Here is a 7,854-nt window from a genome sequence, read left to right on the forward strand (position 1 = left end):
ATAATTGTTTAAATAATCATAACTATTTAAACTCGCTTGGTAAATAAATTTATTTTTTAAATCTTTTACTTATTAATTTTTTGGAAGTTTAATAAATTAGTGTTATTTTATTCCATATAAGCTTTTATGAACAAAATCAATGGGTTTATGACAAAACAAAAAGTCATAACGATTTGAAATAGATTATTGTTCAAAGAATCATAACTATTTGAATGTGTTTAGAAAATAGATTTATTTTAAAAAATTTTTCTTACTAATTTTTGGAATATTAATAAATTTAAATTATTTTATTCGGAATAAGCTTGTATGAACAAAACCAATTGTTTTATGATAAAACAAAAAATCATAATGTTTTGAAATAGATAATTGTTTAGATAGTCAAAACTATTTGAACTTTTTTAGCAAATAGATTCTTTTTTTAATTCTTTTACTCATTAATTTTTGGAATATTAGTAAATTAGTATTATTTTAGTTCAAGCAAACTTACATGAACTGAAACAATTGTTTTATTACAAAAGAAAAAGGGTCATTATGATTTGAAATAGATAATTATTCAAATAGTCATGACTATTTGAACTTGTTCTGTAAACATATTTATTTTTTAAAAATTGTTTACTTATTAATTGTTGAAATATTAATAAATTAGTATTATTTTAATCCGAATAAACTTGTATGAATAGAAACAATTGTTTTATGACAAAACAAAACGTCATAACAAGTTGAAATAAATAATCGCACATATAGTCATAATGATTTGAACTTATTCAGTAACAAATTTATTTTTTAAATCTTTTACTTATTAATTGTCTTAATATTAATAAATTTGTACTTTTTTTAAATAAGCTTGTATGAACAAAAAAAATTCTTTTATAACAAAACAAAAGGTTAGAGCGATTTCAAATAGATAATTGTTCAAATAGTCATAATTATTTAAACATGTTCAATAAACATATTCATTTTTTAAATCTCTTTATTATTAATTTTTGGATTATTAATAAATTAGTATTATTTTATTCCCAATAAGCTTATATGAATTGGAACAATTCTTTTATGACAAAACAAAAAGTCATAACGATTTGAAATAAATAATTATTCAAATAATCATGATTATTTGATTTAGTTCGGCAAACATATTTATTTTTAAAATTTTTTACTTATTAATTGTTGAAATATTAATAAATTAGTATTGTTTTAATCTGAATAAGCTTGTATAAACAAAAACAATTGTTTTATAATAAAACAAAAAGTCATAACGATTTGAAATAAATGATTGCTCAGAGAGTCTTAACTATTTAAACTAGTTTGATAAATAGATTTATTTTTTAAATTGTTGATTAATAGTCAAAATATTAATAGAATTGTATTACTTTATTCCGAACAAACTTATATGAACAAAAACATTTGCTTTATGACAAAATAAAAGGTCATAATGATTTGAAGTATATAATTGTTTAAATAGTCATAATTATTTGAACTAGTTAGGTAAATAAAATTATTTTTTAAATCACTTACTTATTAATTTTTGAAATATTAATAAATTCATTTTATTTTATTCCAAATAAGCTAATATGAATTAAAAAAAACATATTTTATGACAAAATAAAAGGTCATAACAATTTGAAATAGATAATTGTTCATATAGTCTTAAATATTTGAACTAATTCGATAAACCAGTTTTTTTTAATTCTCTTTGTTATTAATTTTTGGAATATTGTTAGATTAATATTATTTTATTTCGAATAAGCTTGTATGAACAAAAATAATTGTTTTATAACAATACAAAAGGTTATAAGGATTTGAAGTTTACCATCGTTCAAATAGTTATAACTATTTGAAATAGTTTGGTAAATAGGTTTATTTTTTCAATCTCTTAGTTATTAATTTTTGAAAGATTAATAAAGCAGTATTATTTTATTCCAAATAAGCTTGAATTTTCAAACATAATTGTTATATGACCAAAAAAAGGGTAATATCGATTTGAAATAGATAATTGTTGGCATGGCTATAATTATTTAAACTAATTTCGTAAATAGGTTTACTTTTTAAATCACTTATTAATTTTCAAAACATTAATAAATTATTATTATATTATTTTGAATAAGCTTGTATGAGCTGAAACAATTATTTTATGACAAAACAAAAAGTCTTAGTGATTTGAAATAGATAGCTGTTCATATAGTCTTAATTGTTTGAATTGCTTCGATAAACAGATTAATTTTTTAAATCTCTTAGTTGTTAATTTTTGAAATATTATTTAATTAGTATTATTTTATTCTGAATAAGTTTATATGAACTACAACAATTATTTTATGACAAAACAAAAGGTTATAACAATTTGAAATAGATAATTGTTCAAATAGGAGTTGGTTTGGTAAATAGATTTGTTTTTTAAATCTCTTACTTTTTAATTTTTAAAAATTAATAAATTAATATTATTTTATTCTGAATAGGCTTGTATGATGAAAAACAGTTATTTTATAACAAAAAAAAAGTTTGTAACAATTTGAAATAGATAATTGTTCAAATGAGTAAAATTATTTGAACCAATTCAATAAACTAACTTATTATTTAAATCTCTAACTTATTAATTTTTGAAATATTAATAAAATAATATTATTTTATTTCGGATAAGCATTTATGAACTGAAACAATTATTTTATGATAAAACAAAAGGTCATATTTATAATAAATAGATAATTGTTCAAATAGCCATAACTATTTGAACTTGTTCGGTAAACATATTTATTTTTTAAAATTTGTTATTTATTAATTTTTGAATGTTAATACATTAATATTATTTTATTTCGAATAAGCATGCGTGAACTGAAAAAATTATTTTATGACTAAACAAAAAATCATGATGATTTGAAATAGATAATTATTTAATAGTCTTAATCAATTGAATTGGTTCGGCAAACACATTTATTTTTTAAATCTATTATTAATTTTTAGAATACTATTAATTTAGCAATAATTTACTGCAAATAAGCTTGTATGAATATAAACAATTGTTTTATGACAAAATAAAAATCATACCGTTTTGAGATAGATAATTGTTCAAATAACCATAACTATTAGAACGAGTTCAATAAATAGATTTAGTTTTTAAATCTCTTCTTAATTTTCAAAATATTGATAAATTTTTATTATTTTATTTTGAATAATTTTGTATGAATAGAAACAATTGTTTTACAACAAAACAAAATGTTATAATGATTTGAAATAGATAATAGCTCAAATGGATATGACTATTTGTACTTGTTCGGTGAATAAACTTATTTTTTAAATCTCCAACTTATTAATTTTAAGAATATTAATAAGTTAGTATTATTTTATTTTGAATAAACTTACATGAATAGAAACAATTGTTTCATGACAAAACAAAGGATCATAGTGATTTGAAATAAATAATTATTCAAATAGTCATAACTATTTGGACTCGCTTGCTAACTAGATTTACTTTTTAAATCTTTTACTTATTAATTTTTGAAATTTTAATAAATTAGTATTATTTTATTCCAAATAAGCTTTTATGAACAGAAACAATTGGTTTATGACAAAACAAAAGGTCATAACAATTTGAAATAGATAATTATTCAAACAGTCATAACAATTTGAACGTGTTCAAAAAAACATAGTCATTTTTTAAATTTTTACTTATTGATTTTTCAAATATTAATAAATTTATATTATTTTATTTGAAATAAGCTTACATGAATAGAATCAATTATTTTATGACAAAACAAATGTCATAATGTTTTGAAATAGATAATTATTTAGATAGTCATAACTATTTAAACATGTTCAATAAACAAATTCATTTTTTTATTCTCTTACTCATTATTTTTTGGAATATTAATAAATTGGTATTATTTTATTTCAAATAAGCTTATATGAACTAAAATAATTGTTTTATGACAAAACAAAAGGTCACAATGATTTAAAATAGATAATTATTCAAATAGTTAGAACTATTTGAACTTGTTTGAAAAACATATTTTTTACTTAAATCTTTTACTTAATAATTGTCAAAATATTAATAAATTAATATTATTGTAATTTGAATAAGCTTGTATGAACAGAAACAATTGTTTTATGACAAAACAGAAAGTCATAAGAATTTGAAATAAATAATTATTCAAATAGTCATAAGATTTGAGCTTATTCGGTAAATAGATTTATTTTTTAAATGTTTTACGTATTAAGCATCTTTATATTAATAAGTTTTTATTATTTTATTCACAATAAACTTGTATGAACAAAAAAAATCATTTTATGACAAAACAAAAGGTTATAGCAATTTCAAAAAGAAAATTATTGGAATAGTCATAATTATTTAAAGTTGCTCGACAAATAGATTTATTTTTTAAATCTCTTACTTATTAATTTTTTTTAATATTAATAACTTAGTATTATTTTATTTTGAATAAGCTTATATGACAAAACAAAAGGCCATAATGGTTTGAAATAAATAATTATTCAAATAGTCATTACTATTTAATTTAGTTCAATAAACATATTTATTTTAAAACTTTTTTACTTATTAATTATTGAAATATTAATAAATTAGTATTATTTTAATCTGAATAAGCTTGTATGAACATAAACAGTTGTTTTATAATAAAACAACAAGTTATAACTATTTGAAATAAATAATTGCTCAAATAGTCATAATTATTTTAACTCATTTCATAAATAGATTTATTTTTTAAATCTCTTATTAATTTTCAAAATATTAATAGATTAGTATTATTTTATTCCAAACAAACTTATATGAACAAAAATATTTGTTTTATGACAAAACAAAAGATATAACTATTTGAAATAGACAATTGTTGAAATAGTCATAGTTATTTGAACTGGTTAGGTAAATAGAGTTATTTTTTAAATCTCTTGTTAAATTTTGAAATATTAATAAATTCATTTATTTTATTCCAAATAAGCTAGTATAAATTCAAAAAAACTTATTTTATGCTAAAATAAAAGGTCATAATGATTTGAAATAGATAATTGTTCATATAGTTTTAAATATTTGAACTGGTTTGACAAAGAAATTTATTTTCTAATTCTCTTAGTTATTAATTTTTAGAATATTATTAGATTAGTATTATTTTATTTTGAATAAGATTGTATGAACAAAAATAATTGTTTTATGATAGAACAAAAAGTTATAATGATTTGAAGTTTACAATTGTTCAAATAGTTACGTATTTGAACTAGTTCGATAAACAAATTTATTTTTTAAATCTCTTACTTATTAATTTTTGAAAGATTAATAAATTAGTATTATTTTATTCCAAATAGGCTTGAATGATAAAAAAAATTGTTATATGACGAAACCAAAGGCCATAATTTTTGATAAATAGATAATTGTTCATATAGTCTTAATTATTTGAACCATTTCGACAAACAGATTTGTTTTTTAAATCTCTTAATTATCAATTTTTGGAATATTATTAAGTTAGTGTTATTTTATTCCAAAAAAGCTTATATGAACTAAAACAATTATTTTATAACAGAACAAAAAGTTATAATGATTTCAAATAGATAATTGTCTAAATAAAAATTAGTTCGATAAATAGATTTATTTATTAAATCTCTTACTTATTAATTTTTGAAATATTAATAAATTACTATTATTTAATTCCGAATAGGCTTGTATGATGAAAAACAATTGTTTTAGGACAAAATAAAAGTTTATAACGATTTGAAATTGATAATTGTTTAAATGGCCATAATTATTTAAAGCGATTCGATAAACTAACTTATTTTTTAAATCTTTATCTTTTCAATTTTTTAAATATTGATAAAGCAATATTATTTTATTTCACATAAGCTTTATGAACTGAAAAAATCGTTCTATGATAAAACAAAAGGTCATACTTCTTATAAATATATAATTGTTCAAATAGTCATAACTATTTGAACTTGTTTTGTAAACAGATTTATTTTTTAAAATTGTTTATTTATTAACTTTTTGAATGTTAATAAATTAGTATTATTTTGTTTCAAATAAGCATGTATGAACTGAAAAAATTATTTTATGACTAAACAAAATGTTAGAACATTTTGAAATAGATAATTATTCTAATAGTCTTAACTATTTGAACTAGCTCGGCAAACACATTTATTTTTTAAATCTCTTACTTATTAATTTTTAAAATATTATTAATTTAGCAATATTTTACTTCGAATAAGCTTGTATGAATAGAAACAATTGTTTTATGACAAAACAAAGATCATAACAATTTGAGATAGATAATTGTATTATTGATAAATTAGTATGATTTTATCTCAAATAAAATTGCATAAATAAAATAAATTGTTTTATAACAAAACAAAAGATGATAACGATTTGAAAGAAATAATTGTTCAAAGAGTCATAACTACTTGAACTCGCTTGGTAAATAGATTTATTTTTTTTAAATCTTTTACTTATTAATTTTTGGAATTTAATAAATTAGTATTATTTTATTTTGAATAAGCTTTTATGAACAAAAACAATTAGTTTATGACAAAACAAAAAATCATAATGATTTGAAATAGATAATTATTCAAATAGTGACAAATATTTGAACGTGTTCGAAAAACATATTTATGTTTTAAATCTTTTACCTATTAATTGTCTTAAAATTAATAAATTGTATTATTTTATTCGAAGTAAGCTTATATGAACAGAAAAGATCATTTGGTGACAAAACAAAAGGTTATACAATTTGAAATAGATAATTGTTCAAATAGTCATAATTATTTAAACTTGTTCGATAAATAGATTGATTTTTTAAATCTCTTAATTATTAATTTTTAGAATATTAATAACTTATTATTATTTTATTTCGAATAGGCTAATATGAACTAAAATAATTTTTTTATGACAAAACAAAAGGTCATAATGATTTGAAATAAATACTTATACAAATAATCATGACTATTTGATCTAGTTCAATAAACATATTTATTTTTAAAATTTTCTACTTGTTAATTGTCAAAATATTAATAAAATAGTATTACTTTAATTTGAATAAGTTTTTATGAACATAAATTATTGTTTTGTAGCAAAAGAAAAAATAATAACAATTTGAAATAAATAATTTCTCAAATAGTCATAAAGTTTTGAACTGGTTTGATAAACATATTTATTTTTTAAATCTATTATTAATTTTTGAAATATTAATAGATTAGTTTTATTTTATTTTGAACAAACTTATATGGACAAAAACATTTGTTTTATGACAAAACAAAAGGTCATAGTGATTTGAAATAGATAATTACTCAAATAGTCATAATTATTTGAACTAGTTAGGCAAACATAATTATTTTTTAAATCTCTTACATATTAATTTTTAAAATATTAATAAATTCATTTTATTTTATTCTGAATAAGCTAGTATGAATTGAAAATTTTTCTTTATGACAAAACAAAAACAATTTGAAATAGATAATTGTTCATATAGTCTTAATTATTTGAACTAGTTTGGCAAACAAATTTGTTTTTTAAATCTCTTAATTATTAATTTTTGGAATATTTTTATATTAGTATTATTTTATTTCGAATAAGCTTATATGAAAAAAATAATTGTTTTATGATAGAACAAAAGGTTATAATGATTTTCAGTATGCAATTATTCAAATAGTCACAACTATTTAAACTGGTTCAATAAACAATTTTTTTTTTAAATCTCTTACTTATTAATTTTTGAAAGATTAATAAATTACTATTATTTTATTTCAAATAAACATATATAATCAAAAACAATTGTTATATGACCAAACAAACAATTTGAAATTGATAACTGTTGAAATGACATTGATTCAGTAAACATATTCAGTTTTTAAATCACTTGCTTATTAATT

This window comes from Durio zibethinus, chromosome 9 (assembly GCF_047325235.1).
Source record: "Durio zibethinus cultivar Kanyao isolate XHJ-2024 chromosome 9, ASM4732523v1, whole genome shotgun sequence".
Taxonomy (NCBI): domain Eukaryota; kingdom Viridiplantae; phylum Streptophyta; class Magnoliopsida; order Malvales; family Malvaceae; genus Durio; species Durio zibethinus.